This window comes from Arvicanthis niloticus, chromosome 19 (genome assembly GCF_011762505.2).
Source record: "Arvicanthis niloticus isolate mArvNil1 chromosome 19, mArvNil1.pat.X, whole genome shotgun sequence".
Taxonomy (NCBI): Eukaryota; Metazoa; Chordata; class Mammalia; order Rodentia; family Muridae; genus Arvicanthis; species Arvicanthis niloticus.
The window spans coordinates 79101-100428 of NC_047676.1; the positions used below are offsets into that span (position 1 = coordinate 79101).

General features: G+C 36.4%; 2 pseudogenes; one reads left to right on the forward strand and one right to left on the reverse strand.

The window, feature by feature from the left end:
* Nucleotides 1-793: 793 nt before the first annotated feature.
* On the forward strand, nt 794-10464 carry LOC117723923 (vomeronasal type-2 receptor 116-like; annotated as a pseudogene).
* LOC117723872 (large ribosomal subunit protein eL8 pseudogene) lies at nt 4095-5031 on the reverse strand (annotated as a pseudogene).
* Nucleotides 10465-21328: the final 10864 nt, after the last annotated feature.

Below are 21328 nucleotides of genomic sequence, written 5' to 3' on the forward strand. Positions count from 1 at the left end.
ACATCTCCCAAAGAAATGTTTCATCAAATGACACTGACTACCTGGGACTGATTATCAAGCAAGACATCAGCATTATAACTCAGTGAATGTCTTTGCAGATACTGATATTGGACAGAATGGGTGGTGAATCTCTATATTTCAAGTTATCATTGGTTTCAGCATGATGACATATTCTAGAGACGACAGGAATTACAGGAGTTTGAGGAGATTTTGTAAACATGACTAGCATACAATAGTATATGAACAAAAGAGTGAATATTCAACTCCTGCCTCAAAGTTGCATGTGAGAGTGCCCTTTCCTATACTAGACAATGGAAGATATAAGGTCCCATGATTAAGCTGAAAGTCTAAATGATATGGAACACTTATGACCTTCTCAACTTTTGTTTTACTATTAAAGTTCTGATTAAATCCATTGTGTTCATGCATGTGGCTGTTGACACATGGTCTGGTCACAGCTGTCCAGGAGAAGATACTCCCTGGAAATATTTATGATTTGGATATGAATGAAATCATGGCACCTGAGGATGGAGAACATGATCTCTCCACAACATATTTTCAGAAATGTCTTGATCAAAACATTTTAGACATCAGATGTAGAGCTTGAGGCAAGAATTTTTCCAATGTATCCAGGGAGCATGACATAGTATGAATGGAAAGGAATTGTTGAATATAATTAAGTAGATCTCCAAACAACAGTAGCCTTAAAAACAGACGCATACATGTAAATGTGTGTGATGATTGTCTGTATAATAAACGAATTAAACGACAGCTTTCTTAGATCGTAGCAGACATGAAGAAGCTGCATAGTTTCACTATTTTCTTTTTGCTTCTGAAGTTTTCTCTCATCTTGTGCTGTTTAACTGAACTCAGTTGCTTTTGGAGGCTAAAGAATAGTGAAGATAATGATGGAGATTTGAGAAGTGACTGTGGTTTTTTGCTTATGGCACTGGAGGAAGCTATTGAAGACAATTATTATAATCAAGCTATTGTTTTTAGGTAAGTTATTAACTTTGTTTCCTGCTTCAATGTCATGAATTAGAAATATTTAACTGTTTACACAAACTGTATGGTTCTGTCCTGTTCTTCACACTGTTACTTTGGGAACTACTGAAAATTAATTATTACATCAATGACTATTTTGATACTGTGAAATGTGTCACAGTTTAGTTTAGCTTTACTATGTTGGCCTCCAGTTCACAATGCAGGACAATGAGAGAGACTGGATTCTGTTAAGTGTTTGTGGATATCTTATGTTGAAAGATGTCTCTTCATCTACTTTGAATTCACAATTCTCACCTTTGGGAAGAGCTCACTATGAAGAGACTACAACACTGCCTATATTCTATTGTCTGCCAATGATTCTTGTATATGCATGCATCTAAATGCCTTCATAAAAAGGTTATCAAATTTTGGTACCCAAAAGTTGAGCATACATTCAGACATTGAAATATTTGTGTATGTTTGGGTATACTAGACCTGATTATTTAAATAACATTATATATATATTGTGATATAATGTAATATAACATTGCATATATACTTTTCCTTTTAAAATAGTCTTTATATGAGTCTCTCCTACCATTCTGGAGTTGATACTGAATGTGAATAAAGATTGCCAGGCTTCATATTCTGTTGTCAGAATAATCTTTTGGTCCAATTTTGCAAATACCCAGTCACATATTAGGCTTATTATCACTGTCAGTTAAATGGTCAATAGATCTATTAATTATCAAATAAATATAACAGAGAAAATCTAGGAAAATAAATGTATTTCTTGTGGAAAAGAACTTGTTCTTAATGTGGCTACATAGTTCTGAGATCACAAGTGTGAGATGTTATCATTTGTGCTTGCTGATCATAAGGGAAGGAGTGTTGAAATCACTCACATTTTAGCTAATCAGTATGCCTGGGACTACTTTTGTGTGTGTGTGTGTGTGTGTGTGTGTGTGTGTGTGTGTGACAGAGGTTTCCTGTGCTTTTCTGTCTTTGACTCTTCATCCCATCTCTTATTCAATTTTCATACCTTTGGGATTTAAAGAATATGTTTCCCAATTGTTAACCACAGCACACTGTGTGCACTTTGATAGTGATGGTGGCTCACGTTATTATACTTCTCTGCTAGGTCAGTAGGAATTTCATTTCTGATGTATTCTGTATCATCTTACACCTCAGTAGAAAAATAGTGGATATTCTCATTGGTGACACTTTTATAAGCCATAATTATGTTTAAAATTATAAATGTGTGAACTGGGCCAATGCACTTTTCAGGTTTTGAAAGAAAAACTTAGCTTCAAACACTCCAATTGAATAATGCAAATTTCATCAAAAGAGGATGTTTGTGGATTTTACTTCTGATGAGAGGTAATTGCTAATAGTAGTAGATAATTTGCCAACTCTCCTGGGCCAGGTGAACACATTTCGTATGGAGAGAAGATTTCTATGTTCAGATATCACTTAAAGGTTCTCAAAGAATTAAGAAGACTGAGGTGTTAAGAGAAATCTGATACATTTTTTATGAAATTGACATAGTAACAACACTCTAAAAGGTAACATTAAGTTGACATGTAAAAGATCATAAAGGTTAATATTTTGTTTATATGGTATATTGTATATGGTATATATATATTGAAATGGATATATCAATTTAAATAAAAATATATATTAAAATAATTATTGTTTATTGAATGTTAACAGTTGAACATATTAACATCATGTTCTACAAACATCATGAAAATATTATTGATAATTTTTCTCACTGTGCATGAAACTAGCATTTTTTAATGTTTAACTACAAAGAGTTTTTGCTATTTTGAAATCTGTAAAGTATTCTTACTGATAAAATAATTTCTTTCCTACAAACACTGATAATCATTTTAAGTTAATTAATTGTTAGATAATGTACACACATATATAATTTGTTTTGAATACTCTCATACTATATTATATATTATTCAGTTCCTTTGAATATCATTTTTAATGATTCCTTTTTAATATTTTATGTTCCTTTACTAAATTTCCAAAGAATATTTTGTATGTTTTGAATCAATTTAGTACTCAAAGTTAGATATAGGATTTTCAGTTATGGATATTATTAAATATGCATTAATGACATTTTTAGGTTATGAAAGGATATGAAAATAAAAGTTGAGCAAATTTTTGATGTATTACTTGATTCTCAAAATACTCAATATTAATATGTTTGATGTATAAATTGCATTTAAATAATAAAAAATTTTAAGGAGAATGTGTTATATATTTCATATGTGGTTTAAGCCATGCTTTTTTACTTATTTATATGTGGAATTACAACTACAAAGTTATTTTATAGCAATCTTACTTAAAGGACAGGAATCTAGTTCAAGGATGACAGAGATAATATAATCTTTATAGATTTTCATGAATACAAAATTTATCATATCATGGTGCCATACATCTACGAATTCTTAAATTGCATGGAGCTCTAAAGATCTCTTATTTATGAGGCTTATTCAAGACATTTAGACAGAAATTTAGCATGTCTCATATTACAAACTTTACTGCAATTTAAATTTTATGTTTTAAACATCTCTCTTAATCACCATTATGTCTTGTTCTAGAATACCAGCAAGAAAATACGAGTTTTTTCTGGTAATGTTTTTTGCTACTGAGGAGATCAACAACAATCCTTATCTTTTACCAAACATGTCTGTGCTGGTCTCCATCGTTGTTGGCCTATGTGAAGATACATTGGGACTTCTGGATGACATCTATTCACAAAAAAACAGTAGTTTGAATTTTATTAATTATATCTGTGGAATAAAGCCAACGTGTGATGTAGACATTATAGGACCATCATGGAAAACATCCTTAAAGCTAGCACTTTATTCTAGAACACCAAAGGTAAGAAGGTATAACACTGAGTTAACAACTTTTAAATTTCATTTGCATGTGCCTACAACAAAATTGGAGAGCATGCATTTATGTGTGTGCTGCTACACACATATTGTGTGTATATATAATATATATATATATATATATATAATAAAGAATTAAATAATCATATCTGAGCAAATAGAGAAAACTGTTTTCTAGGACATTCAGACTTGTCAGACTTAGTCGAGAGTCTAATTGGAATCATACATGACATTTATTGCATAATATTATTATGTTTAACAGGAGTTCTGAAGGTGAATATTTAAGTCCAAGTATCTTAATCATATTTCTCATGTTAATATTTATTTTTGGAGAGGGGATAATTTTGTAATTATATTTATGTACAGAAAACTCAAGTGTACATTTTCAACCCAGTTTAGTGGAGAGTTCTTAACCTTTGCCTTTTCCAGCTTGGCAATGCAAGCCACAGACTTAGGACCCAGGATGTTGCCTCCCCAGTGACAGCGGATCTCGTCATATCTGTCATTGTAATTGGTCCTAATAGCTTCCACCAACTTAGCTAGAGAACCCTTGTCTTCAGAGTTAACCTGTGTGAAGGCAACAGTAGTGCATGTCTACCTGTGGACCAGGCGCCCCAGCCTGGCCTTTCCCTTGATGCACTAAGGCACCCCCATCTTTCGACACAGGGCAGGCAGGAAAACCACCAGCTCAATGGGGTCTACATCATGGGCAATCACCACCAGCTGAACCTTCTTGTTCTCCACAAAGGTGGTGACTGTATTGACTCCTGCTCGGAGGACAGGTGGTCTCTTAGTTGGGATGTCCCCTTTGCCAGCAGCTTTCTTTTCAGCACGGGCCAGTAGCCTTTGCTTCTTCTCTTGCTTTCTGGGCAAGCTTAAGCAGCTGAGTAGCTGTTTGCCTGTCCAGGGCCTGGGTGAACTGGTTAATGACAGGAGGTAATTTGAGCCACTTATAGAGGATGGCTCTTAGCCTCTGCAGCCTGATGTATCGGGGCCATTTAACGAAGATTGTTAACTCTCTTTTGGGCTGGATGTCCTGCCCAATGCCAAAGTTCTTAGGCCTTTTCTCTAACAATGGATTGACCACCTTTTTGGCCTCCTGTTTCTTGACAACGTCCTTCTTTCCTTTGGGCATCTTGTTCGGCTGGAGGAAAGAGCCTCATGTGGATATTTCATTCTTTCTTCTGCATCCTTTAGGTTTTCTTCGGACCTTTTAATCCTAACCTAAGTGACCATGACCAGTTGCCCTATGTCCATCAGGTAGCCACCAAAGACACATTTGTCCCATGGCATGGTCTCCTTGATGCTTCATTTTAGATGGACTTGGATTGGACTGGTCATCTCAGATGATGACCAGGGTATTCAGTTTCTCTCAGACATGAGAGAAGAAATGCAAAGGAATGGGATCTGTTTAGCTTTTGTGAATGTGATCCCAGAAAACATGCAGGTATACATGACAAATGCTAAGATATATGATGATCAAATTACAACATCAACAGCAAGGGTTGTTATCATTTATGGTGAAATGAACTCTACTTTAGAAATCAGCTTTAGAAGATGGGGATATTTATGTGCTCAGAGAATATGGATCACAACCTCACAATGGGATGTCATCACAAATAAAAAAGATTTCACCCTTGATTTCTTCCATGGGACTGTTACTTTTGGATACCACAAAGGTGAGACTGCTAAACTTAGGAATTTTATGCAAACAATGAACACTGACAAATACCCAGTAACCATTTCTAACTTTGTCCTGGGGTGGAATTATTTTAATTGTTCATTCTCTAAGAACAGTAATAAAATAGATCCTTTTATATTCATCAACACATTGGAATGGACAATACTGCACAAATATGATATGGTCCTGAGTGATGAAGGTTACAATTTGTATAATGCAATTTATGCTGTTGCCCACACCTACCATGAACTCATTCTTCAACAAGTAGAGTCTCAGAAAATGGCAGAACCCAAGGGAGTATTCACTGACTGTCTGCAGGTAAAGTTTCTTACATTTCATTATGTTTAGATAACTCAGTGTGATCTTTTAAATGGACCCTGAGAAACAACTGTACATTTGTTAGAGATTATTCTCTCTGTCGAAAGATTTCTACACTGCAAAACTCCCTAATGAATCTTAAATGGATAAGTATCGTACACAAGAATAAGATTTAAATGGAGACAATACATTTTTATGAATATCAGGGAGTTTTGTGAAAACATATCTCAACATTTCACTAAATGAATTTAAAATATAAAATAGGAGCCAAGAGTTTTATCATAAAAGCCTTAAGTGATGAGGCTAGAATATTTTTCTGAAGAATAATTTCTCAAGAAAAGGTACATGAACTGGGCAATGGTGGCACACACCTTTAATCCCAGCACTTGGGAGGCAGAGGCAGGCAGATTTCTGAGTCTACAGAGTGAGATCCAGGACAACCAGGACTATACAGAGAAACCCTGTCTCGAAAAACCAAAGAGAGAGAGAGAGAGAGAGAGAGAGAGAGAGAGAGAGAGAGAGAGAGAGAGAGAGAGAGAGAGAATTGGTACATGAGCTGGGATTAATAGTTATTCATTTAAATTACAAATGTATATATGAAAGACCCAGAATCATTCTTAATTTTCACAACTTGCAGACATTCACACTTCCCCTTCATTCAGACATACAGGGCTTTCATTTTTTACAAAGAATTTTTGACAAACATGCACACCACACACACACACACACACAGAAACACACATACAAACACATACACCATGCTACTTGATATCTGGTAATAATTTTTCTAACACATATTATCATCGAACATTAGTATTAAGTATATTAATTTTAATTATCTATAAGGTATATTTTAGTTTACTACCCAGGATTATGCTATACTTTATTATACTTTTTTCTGAAAGTCTTTAAAAAATTAGAGGAAATTCTTCATTTGGCATTTTCTTTATGGGTATGCACATGTAAGCATCTAATGATTCATCTCATTTAGGTGGCTTCCTTGTTGAAAACCAGGGTATTTACTAACCCTGTTGGAGAACTGGTGAACATGAACCACAGAGAAAAGCAGTGTCAAGAGTATGACATTTTCATCATTTGGAATTTTCCACAAGGCTTTGGATTAAAAGTGAAAATAGGAAGCTATTTTTCTTGTTTCCCACAGAGTCAACAACTTCACATATCTGAAGACTTGGAGTGGGCCACAGGAGGAACATCAGTGGGTACAACACAATTTTTACATTTTTCAGGATATCTAAATTTTAAAATATGAGGCACTGAAGTAATAGGTCTGTGGTTAAGACCAATTGCTACTTTTGGCAAAAAACCATCCTCAGTTCCAATCACCAAAATTTGATAACACTCAACTTCATGTAAATCTGGTCATAGGTATCAAAGGCCTCTGGATTCCTTGTTCAGTTGCACCCACATGCCTATTCAACCATACAATACAGGAATATATTTACTAAATGTATAGTTTTATATATATACATATATATATATATTATATTTTAATTTTAATTTTAATATATATGTGTCTATATATAATTAAAATTTTGTAACTATATATAAATCACGGAATTTTCTGATTCTGTGTGAACATATTAATACTTTAATTAAGTGCAGCACATACTTATTAACAGAAAATTTTCTCCAGATTTAAGGTTTTTTTAAATTTATATATTTTATTGGTTATTTTATTTATTTACATTTTAAATATCATCAGCATTTCTGGTTTCCCCTCTTCTGTGGAGGAGTCCCTTATCTGGCATGAGTAGGAGAGGAGGCCCTTGTTCCTGTGGAGGCTTGGTGCCCCAGCATAGGATAAGGCCAGGGTAATGAGGCAGGAGTGGGAGGGTGGGTAGGGTGACTCCCTCATAGAAGTAGGGGGTCGATGGGATAGGGGGTTCAAGGGTTTTTTTATACTTAGGGAAACTTTATTAATTTTATGAGAGTATTATATAACATATTATGTACATACTCATCAAACAACTCGTCCTTGATTTACCATAAAACTCAGTGTTCTTATTTTTTTTATTTATAAATCATTATAGAGAAACTGGTGCTAAATAAACATTCCTTTTGGATCAATCAGTTTAGGTAGGAAAAATTTTAAACTGCTATAAACTGAATGTTGAATATATAGTATTGCATGATATATAAATGTATTGGGACATTCAGTGCATTGCAGGATAATACAAAATAAAAATGTCCCTGAAATTTTTAAGTAATATTGGTTATCAAAGGAATATTTATAGCCATATGTTTAATATCCCATATAGCAATCTATGGGTCATTACACATATGATGTATACATGAACTACACACACACACATGCACACACACACACTATATGTATATATATATATATATATACATATACATATACATATGTGTATATATACACACATACACACACATACACACACATACACACACATACACACACATACACACACACACATACACACACACACACACACACACACACACACACATATATATATATATATATATATATATATATATATATATATACACACATATATATTGCCTCAGGTTCCCTCCTCCATGTGTAGTGTGACATGCACTGCTGGATTCAGAAAAATTCATCAGAAAGAAACAACAGACTGCTGCTTTGATTGTGTCCAGTGCCCAGAAAATGAGGTTTCCAATGAAACAGGTACATACTTGCATGCAAAAGAGAAATTGCTGAATTTGAATACCTTGTCATCCCAGACTAGAAATATGATATGGCCTAGATGGAAACTGAAGACCTAAACTCTCCTGTTTAGAACTTAATCAGTTAAATAATATCAACTTCTTTTGGACTCAGCAAATAATCTCCAATATATTCTACAAATAACACATTTCTTTCACAATATGATGGTTATTAATTTTATATTAAGACCATATGCTCAGGGTAACAGTTATTCTTTAATGACATATATTTTAAGAGCTTAGATGGCTTTAAGGATTAAGCATTTTTTGTCAAAGAATTAAAACAAGAGTGAAGATTTCAAGAATGCAGCAAGAGAGGGGATAGTGCTAATCATCAATCACAGCCTAGCCAAGGAAAGAGGGATGAATGTAATTATCCATAATCTTCACGCCATACATCTTTGAATGTGTAGTTGGGAAAAAGGAGATCTTACCACAATGATAGGGACATGCATTTGTCTATGAGGCATACAGTTTCAAGAATGAAAATATTACTTTATGCAAACAGTATTTGAATGAAATATTGTGTGCTCTGGTGCCTATGTGTAGATATAGACAAAGAGCACAACTCTCAAAGCAAACAAAGTACATAATGTATTTCATCAACTGGCATCAATAACTATGTCTGCATACTACTCTTATCTGTGAGTAGTGAATTTACAGTTTGAGGAATTTCATAATCTGAGATGATGCATATTATTCATCATCATATTTTTCCTTGTTTTGTTTCATAAATAATGTTTCTTTTCTGTTCGATTCCCTATGATGGTGTTTTGTTCCATCACAAAGCATATGTTAATAGAGAGCAATCTTAAGTCAGTGGTCCTATGGCAGTAAAGAATGAAATAGATGTTCAAACCAAATTATATGTTGATATATCCTATGAATAATGCAAATAAACAATTATTGCTTACATAATTATGAAATTTTATAAGGGTTTATCGTTGTTCACTAGCAGATATGGAACAGTGTGTGAGGTGTCCAGATGATAAGTATGCCAACTTACAGCAAACCCACTGCCTCCAAAGAGCTGTGTCCTTTCTGGCATATGAAGATCCAGTGGGGATGGCTCTAGCCTTCATGGCCCTGTCCTTCTCAGCCATCACAATTCTAGTACTAGTCATTTTTGTGAAGTACAAGGATACTCCTATTGTGAAGGCCAATAACTGCATTCTCAGCTACATTCTGCTCATTTCCCTCATCTTCTGTTTTCTTTGTTCATTACTCTTCATTGGACAGCCCTACCAGGCTACCTGCATCCTGCAGCAGACCATGTTTGGAGTGTTTTTCACAGTGGCTATTTCTACCGTGTTGGCTAAAACAATAACTGTGATCCTGGCTTTCAAGCTTACTACCCCTGGTAGAAGGATGAGAGGGATTATGATAACAGCTGCACCTAAGTTGGTCATACCCATTTGTACCCTTATCCAACTTGTTCTCTGTGGATTCTGGTTGGTAACATCTCCTCCCTTTATTGACAGAGATATACAATCTGAACATGGGAAGACTGTCATTATTTGTAACAAAGGCTCTGTTATTGCTTTCCACTTTGTCCTGGGATACTTGGGTTCCTTGGCTCTGGGGAGCTTCATTGTGTCTTTCTTGGCTAGGAACCTTCCTGACAGATTCAATGAAGCCAAGTTCCTAACTTTCAGCATGCTGGTGTTCTGTAGTGTGTGGATCACCTTCTTCCCTGTCTACCACAGCACCAGGGGAAAGTTCATGTTAGTTGTGGAGGTCTTCTCCATCTTGGCTTCTAGTGCTGGGTTGCTAGGGTGTATTTTTGTCCCAAAATGTTATGTTATTTTAGTGAGACGAGATTCAAATTCTCTTCAGAAGTACAAAGATTGAAATTTCATTAGTTTTAAAATGTTAGATGGTACTCAATTTATCTTTCTGCTTTGTCTTAACAAAGGTACTACTAAGTCATACAAAAATTTTAAGTAATATACTACAACAGCAGAATACTACAGCTTAATGAAATACCCATGACTAAGGGTTGGTGGAAAATGTTTTCATTCTTGAGTACACAAACCTCATCTTTGAGTATAGGTAATCTCAACTGAGGCATAACTGCCATCATTTTGATGTGTGTATGTGTATAAGCAATGCTCTTAATTAATGATTAATAAAAGGTGACCCAGTTTTTTGTGAACAGTGTCACCTCCAGGCATGTTGTTCTGGGAATTATAAGAAAGGATTTGAGACAACATGGACATGACAGCAGTAATGAGCATAATTGCATGGACTCTAATTGGGCTCCTGCATCCATGTTCTTGTCTTGGTGTCATTCAATTAACTGTGACAAAGGTACACAGGGAAATCAATACTTTTTTCATATGTTCCTTTTGACCATGATGTTTTGTTACAGCAATAGAAACTATGACATTAACAAAATGGTAAATTGTCTCATTAATGATTTAGAATATTACAGATTACAGATTACTGATGCAATCAAAAAACCAATTGGAAAAGAGAAACAAGAGTGAGTGTTAGTAGACTGTGGAGCATAATGGCAGCATTGCATATTGTTGATGGCAATCACAGAGGAGCAGGTTTTTGAGTAGCTTTACTATCAAGTGTTAAGAATATCAGGTAACATATTAAGAAGAGTACAGTACATGAAAAGAAATATGGTGTTTAGACTGTGTCTGCTATATAAGACTCTTGTACTTTTATGAAAACATACCATTTAAACATGAAATGAACGTGTTCCATTCAGTGGGAAATATCAGTAGTGAAAATAATATCATACACAATACCTTTATCACAATAAGGTCAGTGAGTTCTGTGAACATATAATTCACACTAGATGAAATGTCTCATTATGAACTTTTCAGAATAAGAGTTACTAAATATTTCTTTCCAATTTTTTGGTTATTATATTTATTTAGATTTCAAATGTTATCACGTTTTTTGGTTTCCCCTCTGGAAATTCCCTATGCAATCCTCCCTTCTGCTTCTATGAGAGTGCTTTCTCACCTGTCCACCCACTCCCACTGCCTCCCTACCCTCGAATTCCCCTACACTGAAGCATCAAGCCTTCACAGGACCAAGGGCCACTCTTCCCATTGATGTCTAACAAGGCCATCCTCTGCTACATATACAGCTGGAGTCATGGGATATTATATGTGTACTCTTTGGTTGGTGGTTTAGTTCCTCAGAGTTCTGCTGGTCTGGTTGGTTGATATTGTTGTTCTTCCTATGGGATGCAAACCCCTTCAACTCCTTCAGTCTTTTCTTTAACTCTTCCATTGGAGATCCCATGCCCAGTCCAATAATAAAAACTTGTCAGAATTTGAAGCTGTCCAAGAAAGAGAAAGAAATCAGTTCCAGTTGGTTTTTATCCCCTCTTGTCTTTTCCGTTGGAAGCACAAAGAGTACTTTCTGGCACCATGCATGTTACTCAGTATAGGTACAACTTCCATTTGGACACCAGACTGATATTTTCAGATTTAATGACTTAAGTAAGTGTTGTCCACAGGAAAAAATGCCTTAAATCCAGGATGTATACAACAAAGACAACACTCAAATCTAGAGATCTGTGTGGAAAAGTGCATGGAAATATTATAAGAACTGCACAGGTTCAATAATATAATACATAGAAAGGAATGTGAACTCAAAGTCCCACTTCTACACAAGATATTATTGGCAATTTAGAGTTGTTGCAAAAGATTTAATGTTTTCTATAACATAGTGTCACTGATTGTAGCAGCACCCTCCAGGGAAAGACCATGACTTATAATTTAGGTGCCCAACATGAAAGAAAATTTAAAATTGTTTTCTTGGTGTGTGTGTGTGTGTGTGTGTGTGTGTGTGTGTGTGTGTATGTGTGTTGTCAGACTTCTTGGTAATTTTATTTTATTTTGAGCATTGTATTGTCATAATGTCTTTCTCTTAGTTTTGTTTGACATTTTACACTTTGCTTAAAGAGAGAGAGAAACATGAAATTTGTTGCACAGTTAATTGAGAGGATTGGTGGAAGTTTGCCAAACAGAAAATATGATCAAATGTACATTATTTGAAAAATATTTAATTACAAATAAAATTACAATTGCCTATATAAATGTTTAAATGTGTGTATATTAACATAAAATTATTCAAAGAATTTGTATAACTTGGGTTAATAAGAATAACCCAAGATACACAGACAATCTAATATGAATTTTAGTATTATGTATGAGAAACCATGTTTATAGCCATTGTTCAGTGTAATTAAAAATACTATGACAACTATGTTATGGCCAATCATCTTAGTTGCCTACCAGAAGTTAAAGCTATGCATTATTACTGACTGCACCCTACACGTCTGTACAGGACATGGTAGTATTGAGCTGAAACTGACCAGGAAAATTCTTTCCTGAGGGCAATCATTCAGCATAACTGAGGGAGTTATGAAAGATTCCAAGAGAGAAAAGCAAATCTAATTTCTACCCAGATGTAAAACTGGAGAACCACCACAAAGCCTAGAATGAATACATATATTCTACTATGGAACTGTGGCAAGTACAACTAGGCATAACCAACACCTGTGTAATTGTCCTTAATGCACTCAACAGAAACAAAAATGTTTGTGACTATAAACCTAAATGGTACCATTATCTGTTGAGGTCTTGGAGCCTAAAAGGAAAATCCAATAATGCTATTTCTCTAAACCAGACTAATTTTTAATGTCTACCCTTATAGCCATAAATAAGCATGCTCCTGTTTACTCATGCTACAGCTTATTTTTAATAGACTTTGTACCATTGCACAAAACCTTAATTTGTTAACATGTAAAAACAAGTAACTGTGGGGTTTCCAACCCCAAGTGATATATTCACAACATGACCACCCACGGATCAGGGAATATCATGTAAAGGGACTGGAACATGGTTACACCTGGAGGAATAGGGTGCCTGTTAAGAGACAATTTCTTGTCTGTAATAGTGGAGCTGCACCTATGATAACTTTAAAACAGAGTCACCTAAGTAAGACATACAAAATGGCATCTTGCCTCAGACTACTAATTGATCTGGTTACTGTCATATACCACCATATCTGACTTGACAAGTATGTTTTCATTAAAAAGAAAAAAAATTAAGAAAACACTTCAATCCTATTGTTTTGTGTTTCAGATGCAGTACTTGATTTGCACCAAATTTGGCAAATGTTCTAGTTTGATTTTTTGCTGTGCTAAAACACTGACCAAAGCAACTTGGGGAATAATATGGTTCATTGTGCTTCCTAGTTATAGTCTGGGATGGAAAAAACCTAGGCAGAAACTGAAGAAGACCATGGAGGAATAAAAATCACTGGTTTTCTCAGCCTGCTTTTCTATCTGGCCAGGCTTGTATAGTTAGGGATACCACTGTCCACACTGGGTTGGGTCCCGCCACATTGATCAATAATCAAGAAGATGCCCTAAAGTCATGTTCAAATTCCTTCCTCCCAAGTGACTCTAATTTGCTCAAGATGACAAAACTAACCACCACAATGATTTACATATCTTTATCAAACTGAATTGTGAGATACATGATATGAAATTCACAAATGATAAGCAAAGGGGTAAAAAATAAATTAAATGAAATGGAAAAAAAAGAACATTGGTAAGAAAGATATCTGAGGAAGAAGCATGTGGATAGATCTCAACACACGATCAACAGATTTGAAAATACTAGTGTCCCATGTAAATGCTCTTCACAGGGCGACCTTGGCTGTGGATGTGCTCATTAATCAAGAGAATAGGATGACCTGTTTTGTGTATTGTCATCCTGTTTCAGAAACCATCCCTGTCATTGCCCACTTGCCCATAAAAAAGTGTTCATAATGGAAAACATGGAGGTTATACAAGGCTTCCCTGCCAACAGTTGCTGCTGAGTGTCAAATCTATCTATCAACAGGAATGACCAACACTGAGCCACAGATGTGTCATCATTCCCCAGGGTTACCTGATAACAACCTGGTTGCCAGTTGACTATATTGGACCACTTCCTCTCTAAAATCATAATGCTTTCTTACTGGAGCAGATACTATTTTGGCTGTGGAGTTTATGTTTTCTGTGTGTAATGCTTCTCTCAAAACCACAATATTACAGAATGCCTTACATGCAATTGGAGAATGCTTTAATCACCACCATGCTATACAACACAATACTGCTTCTGAACAAGAAACTTACTTCAATGTCAGGGAAGTAAAACCCTGGGCCCACAAAGTATCTTACATATTTTATGTCTGGAGTGCAGGAGATCCTTTAAGATATCTCTTGGTGCTACCAAGTCTTTCATTAAAGTAAACTGTAAAATGCAATAACCTAATCTAGACAGAATGATAACGGGCACAGGTACATCAGAAATATATGTATGGATCACTGTTCTAGGAAAGGGTTCATAACTTGCTGAGGTGCTAGTAGAGGAGGATGAAGGAACTACAAATGAGTACTCAGGAGAGGTAGTTATAAATACCAGATAGGGCAGCATGGCCATTTGCACAAAACAGGATTCCAACATGAATTTTATTTTTATTTTGTTAAGAATGCATTTATGTGGATATTTTTGTTTTGTATTCTCAATTTCTTTTTCAAAAGATGTAACACCAATATAGAAAACATGTATGATAATAATAATGAAGTTCAACATAACAGGGCAGAAGAATGTTCTTTAACAAGAACCACCAACTCTTCTTAATAAATAATGTGTTTTCAGTAATTGATCGTGCCTCCTTCTTAGTAGTGGGATACTATATGAATTGAACATGAGTAGTTCTTATGAATAATGAGAAATTATCTGTGAGTTCATTTGATCATCAGTCCTTTTGTATTTATGATAGTATTTCCATGATGTCACCCAACACCTCTGTTTCTTGTATTAATTGGCATGCTTTCCCACACAGATCCATGAGTCTTGAGTGGTATTGTTGCTCTATACAAACTGGTAGTAAGGAGATACTCCTCAAGACAACCCTGACTTATTTCATCAGATATAGAGGAGTTAAGTTGGTCCCCAACAAGAAGCTTAACTTATCATGCCTAGAATTCAAGTTGCTATAAATTTCACCACATGCTACTAGAGGAAAAGGTAAAGGGGATAAAGACCAAGTGGGACCCACATCAGAATAATTCCTCCAATATTACATGTACACTTAAAACCAAGAATGTACCCTCTTATAAAATTTTCCCTCATCCAATGCTCAGGGAAAATTGAAGAAGATCTTGAGACTGAAAGATGGCTGTGAAGATATATCTCCTAGGAATGGCATAGGTAGACCATGATGTCTTATTAATACTACCCTCAATATATGATCTAAAGAGGGAACACAACAGTGAGAATAGCAAACATGATGGAAGAAAGTTTCCAAACTTTTATCCTACACAGGCATTTTCAGGAACCTGTAAATCAGGGAATGAAAGAGATTTTCTTTCTTTCTTTCTTTTTTTTTTTTTGATGTGTATATTGCTTACATTTTATATTTTTTATTTTTTTATTAGATATTTTATTTACACTTCAGATGCCATCCCCTTTCCCCATTCCCCCCTTAGAAAACCCCTATCACATGCCCCCTTTTTCTTTTTGCACATATACATTTTTTTAAAATGTTAATCATAGGCTTTATAAGTTTGGTATTGCTCAATCAGATGTGTAACCCACTACCCAACCTAGATATATCAACTATCTTTGACTGGTGGAGATACATGAACATCTGCCTCCCTGTCTCTCCCCCTCTTTCTCTCTTTCGTCACCCAGCTTTTCCTCTCCTTCTTCTCCTCCTCTTCTTACTCCTTCTCTTCCTCTCAGTACTCCTCCCACCTTAGCTCCTCCTACATATCACCCTTCCTGTTAAAATGAAAATTTTCTCTCAAAATACAATTAGAGCATAATTATGCCAATTTGTACCAGTGAGGTACAAGATAGTCCTCATACCCAGTCCAACATTTTGTTGACTAACCAGAACCTCTGTCGTCTCTCCTAACTAAAACACTTAGTTCTGAACCTGGCTTTTTCCTTGGCTTTATGATGAATGTCAGCTGACGACCATCCACTCAAATCTTTTCTCTCAAGGTAAATAGCCAGAATTGGCTAAGAGGCTATAAGTTTTCAACCCCGTCAGAAATCCAGAATGACTGAGTTAACTATAATTGTGGGAAGCACAAAGCATAGCTTCTAAAACTTAGCGAATTTATAGAGACCTCTGAAAACCTGGACACTCCCTCTACTACATAACGTTGGAGCATCTGTTCTTCCGCCTTCTGGCCCAGGATCATCTGACAGACCTTAATGCTGCAGAATTATTAAGGGCTGATTACTCTGTCTAGGCAGATATAATCAGTCAACTATTCTGCAAGTGTGTCCTTTTCTGGACAGTAATTTGTCTGTAGAAGGAAGGTGGCAATTCTTGCCTAGTGGCTGTCTCACCACAACTGGAGTAACTCCAAGGATGCTCAATTTCTTCTTAGAATTCAATATAGGAAGCTGTCCAGAGCAGACAGGTCTCTAATGAAAATGAACATTAATACTGAAATGTTTGTCATGTCAATTCTAAGGATTTCTGATGTTTTGAAAACCAGCTATCCATGTAAGGTAATCTGGACTGTTGCCTGTTAACTCCACTCAGCTATTTCTACATGAAACATAGAGAACACCCTTATAGTAAACTCCAACTCATGAATTTGCTATAGTCCCTTAACTCACAGGCTGACCATCTCAAATCAGTTAAAAAAAGTTAAAGAAGGACTGGGTCTAAGCTTTGTATTCATAAATGGGTTATACTGGTACAATGCCTATGAGAGTAACAATATTCGTCTCACTCATATCACTAAGAAGCTCATGCCACTGAAAACCTTAAAATTTGTAATCAAAGTAAATTGGTGCCATTTAAGAATTTATATCTTCATCTTGATATTAATTATACAGATTTCTACTAATAGGTTATGGCTATGCAATAAACCCTAGCTAATCCTCTCTATTCTGACAAAACCACTACTTTTCCCTAGAGAGACAGCCCAACATTTACCACCTTAGTCCCCTAGCCCAGGGAATAGGGGCGCTGACTCTTCATTAGCTTCTTCAAGCTGATTATGAGCGTTGAGATATTAGAAGAGGAGTGGGGGGGAGAGCAAATTGACAATCCTCTGATGCTGTCTCTTCGCTGCCTCCAGATGGAATTCCCGGACCTCAGAGGTTTGAGCAGGTCTGCCCAGCTTGCTTGTTGAGTAGATACACCAAGGCTGATCATTCTAATGCTGGCTGTGGGATCTGTGGAGCCTCCAGAATGTCTCAGTCAGAATCTGGGGTCCACTCAACAGCAGACCCTGCAGAGGTCTGGTCCAGGCCTCAGATCCGGGAGAGGCTCCAAATTCATTTTTAAAGGACCCTTATAGATATATACAATAATAGTTGATGATTTTAATACCACACAGTCATCTTTCGATAGGACAAGCCAATAAAAGCAGACAGATACTCCTGAGATGAATTATACTATATGTCAAATCGGTTTAACAAATACCTATGGAGTTTCTATCCAATAAATATAGAGTATATATTCTTTTTTTTTTTTAATTTGAAATCAAAGTAAATTTTGTACCATTTAAGAAATTATAACTTCATCTTGATAATAATTATACAGATTTCTACCAATAGGTTATGGCTATGCAATAAGTCCTAGCTAATCCCCCCTGTTCCAAAAAACCCACTACTTTTCCCTAGAAAGACAGACCATTATTAACCACATTAGTCCCCAAGCCCAGGGAATAGGGGCGCTGACTCTTCTTTAACTTCTTCAAGCTGATTACGGGCGTTGAGATATTAGAAGAGGGGTGGGGGGAAGAGTAAGTTGATAAGCCTCTGATGCTGTGTCTTCACTGAATCCAGATGGAATTCCAGGACATCGGAGGATTGGGCAGGTCTACTCAGTATGCTTGATGAGTAGATACACCAAGGCTGTGTATTCTGCAATATACAATTCTCAGAAAAAGTTTTAGTATCAAGAAAAAAAAAATTCCCACCCCCAGGGGGCTGACATTTTTTTTAAAGATGTTGGTTCTAACAACTTTTCTTTTTTTCTCCCTTTTAAAAATTGGTTGTAATATTTACATTTCAGATTTTATCCCCTAACCCCACTTCCTCCCACCACCCAGAAACCTCCTATCCCATCCCCCTCCTCCTGCTTCTATGAGGCAGTGACCACACCCCCCCCCACTATCCCCTCCCCACCCTCACATTCCCCTCCACTCTGTGTTTATTTTTTTATGGGACCAAGAAACTCCTCTTCCACCTATGCCCGACAAGGCCGCCTTCCCCTACATATACTGCTGGAGTCTTGGGTCCCTCCCTATGTGTTCCCAGGCTGGTGGTTTAGACCCTGTGGGGGCTCTGGTTGTTTGGTGTTGTTGCTTTCCTCCTGGGGTCACACACCCTTTCTGCTCCTTCAGTACTCTCTCTAAGTTCTCCATTAGGAAACCCCTGATTATATCAGTGGTTAACTGTGAGCATTGTCCTCTGAGTGTGTTAGTCTTTGGCAGACCTCTAAAAAGACAGCTATATTATGTTCCTCAGATTATGCACTTCCAGCCATCCACAACCGTGGATGTACAGCTTAGGTGGCTGTACATGGGGTGAATACTCAGGTGAAATGGTCTCCTGATAGCCCCTCCTTCAGTTTCTGTTCCATGTTTTGTTTCCGTATTTGCTCCCTTGAGCATTTTTGTTTCTCATTCTAAGTAGAACTGAGGCATCCCCTCTTGGTCTTTCTTCTTCATGAGCTTCATGTGGTCTGCGGGTTGAGTCTTCACTAATCCTAGCTTTTGGGCTAACATCCGCTTAACAGTGAGTAAATACCCTGTGTGTTCTTTTGGGATTGGGTTAACTCACTCAAGATGATAATTTCTAGATCCATCCATTTACCTAAAAAATTCTCAAATTCATTATTTTTAATAGCTGAGTAATACTCCATTGTGTAGATGTACCACATTTTTTGAATCCATTCCTCTGTTGAGGGACATCTTGGTTCTTTCCAGCTTCTGGCTATTATAAATAAGGCTGCTATGAACATAGTGGAGCATTTGTCTTTATTATATGTTGGAGCATCTTCTGGGTATATGCCCAGGAGTGCTATAGCTGGATCCTCAGGTAATGCTATGTCCAGCTTTCTGAGGAACAGCCAGACTGATTTCCAGAGTGGTTGTACCAGCTTGCAATCCCACCAACAATGGAGGAGTGTTCCTCTTTCTCCACATCCTCGCCAACATCTACTATCACCTGAGTTTTTGATCTTATCCATTCTGATTGGTGTGAGGTGGTATCTCAGGGTTGTTTTGATTTGCATTTCCCTGATGACTAAGGATGTGGAGCATTTCTTAAGGTGTTTCTCAGCCATTCGAGTTTCCTCTGTTGAGAATTCTTTGTTTAGCTCTGTACCCCATTTTTAATAGGGTTATATGGTTGTCTGGAGTATAATTTCTTGAGTTCTTTGTATATCTTGGATATTAGCCCTCTATCGGATGTAGGATTGGTTAGGATCTTTTCCCAATCTGTTGGTTGCCGATTTGTCTTATTGACAATGTCCTTTGCCTTACAGAAACTTTGCAATTTGATCAGGTCCCATTTGTCAATTCTTGATCTTAGAGCATAAGCCATTGGTGCTCTGTTTAGGAACTTTCCCCCTGTGCCTAGGTATTCAAGGGTCTTTCCCACCTTCTCTTCTATTAGTTTCAGTGTATCTGGTTTTAAGTGAAGGTCTTTTATCCACTTGGATTTGAGCTTTGTACAAGGAGATATGAATGGATCGATGTGCATCCTTTTACATGTTGACCTCCAGTCGAACCAACACTATTTGCTGAAAATGCTGTCCATTTTCCACTGGATGGTTTTAGCTCCTTTGTCAAAGATCAAGTGACCATAGGTATGTGGGCTCATTTCTGGATTTTCAGTTCTATTCCATTGATCTTCATGCCTGTCTCTGTACCAATACCATGCAGTTTTTATTACTATTGCCCTGTAGTATAGGTTGAGGTCAGGGATGCTGATTCCCCCAGTTCTTTTGTTGTTGAGAATAGTTCTCGCTATCCTGGGTTTTTTGTTGTTCCAAATAAATTTGCAAATTGCTCTTTCTATCTCTGTGAAGAATTGACTTGGAATTTTGATGGGGATTGCATTGAATCTATACATTGCTTTTGGCAAGATGGCCATTTTTACTATATTAATCCTGCCAATCCAGGAGCATGGGAGATCTTTCCATCTTCTGAGATCTTCTTCGATTTCTTCCTTCAGAGACTTGAAGTTCTTGTCATACAGATCTTTCACTTGCTTAGTTAGATTCACTCCAAGATACTTTATAATATTTGTAACTATTGTGAAGGGTGTTATTTCCATAATTTCTTTCTCAGCCTGTTTATCTTTTGAGTATAGGAAGGCTACTGATTTGTTTGAGTTGATTTTATATCCAGCCACTTTACTGAAGTTGTTTATCAGGTTTAGGAGTTCCCTGGTGGAAGTTTTGGGGTCACATAAGTATACTGTCATATCATCTGCAAATAGTGATATTTTTAACTTCTTCTTTTCCAATTTGTATCTTTTTGACCTCCTTTTGTTGTCTAATTGCTCTGGCTAAGTCTTCAAGTACTATACTGAATAGGTAGGAAGAGAGTGGGCAGCCTTGTCTAGTCACTGATTTTAGTGGGCTTGTTTCAAGTTTCTCTCCATTTAGTTTGATGTTGGCCACTGGTTTGCTGTATAGTGTGTTT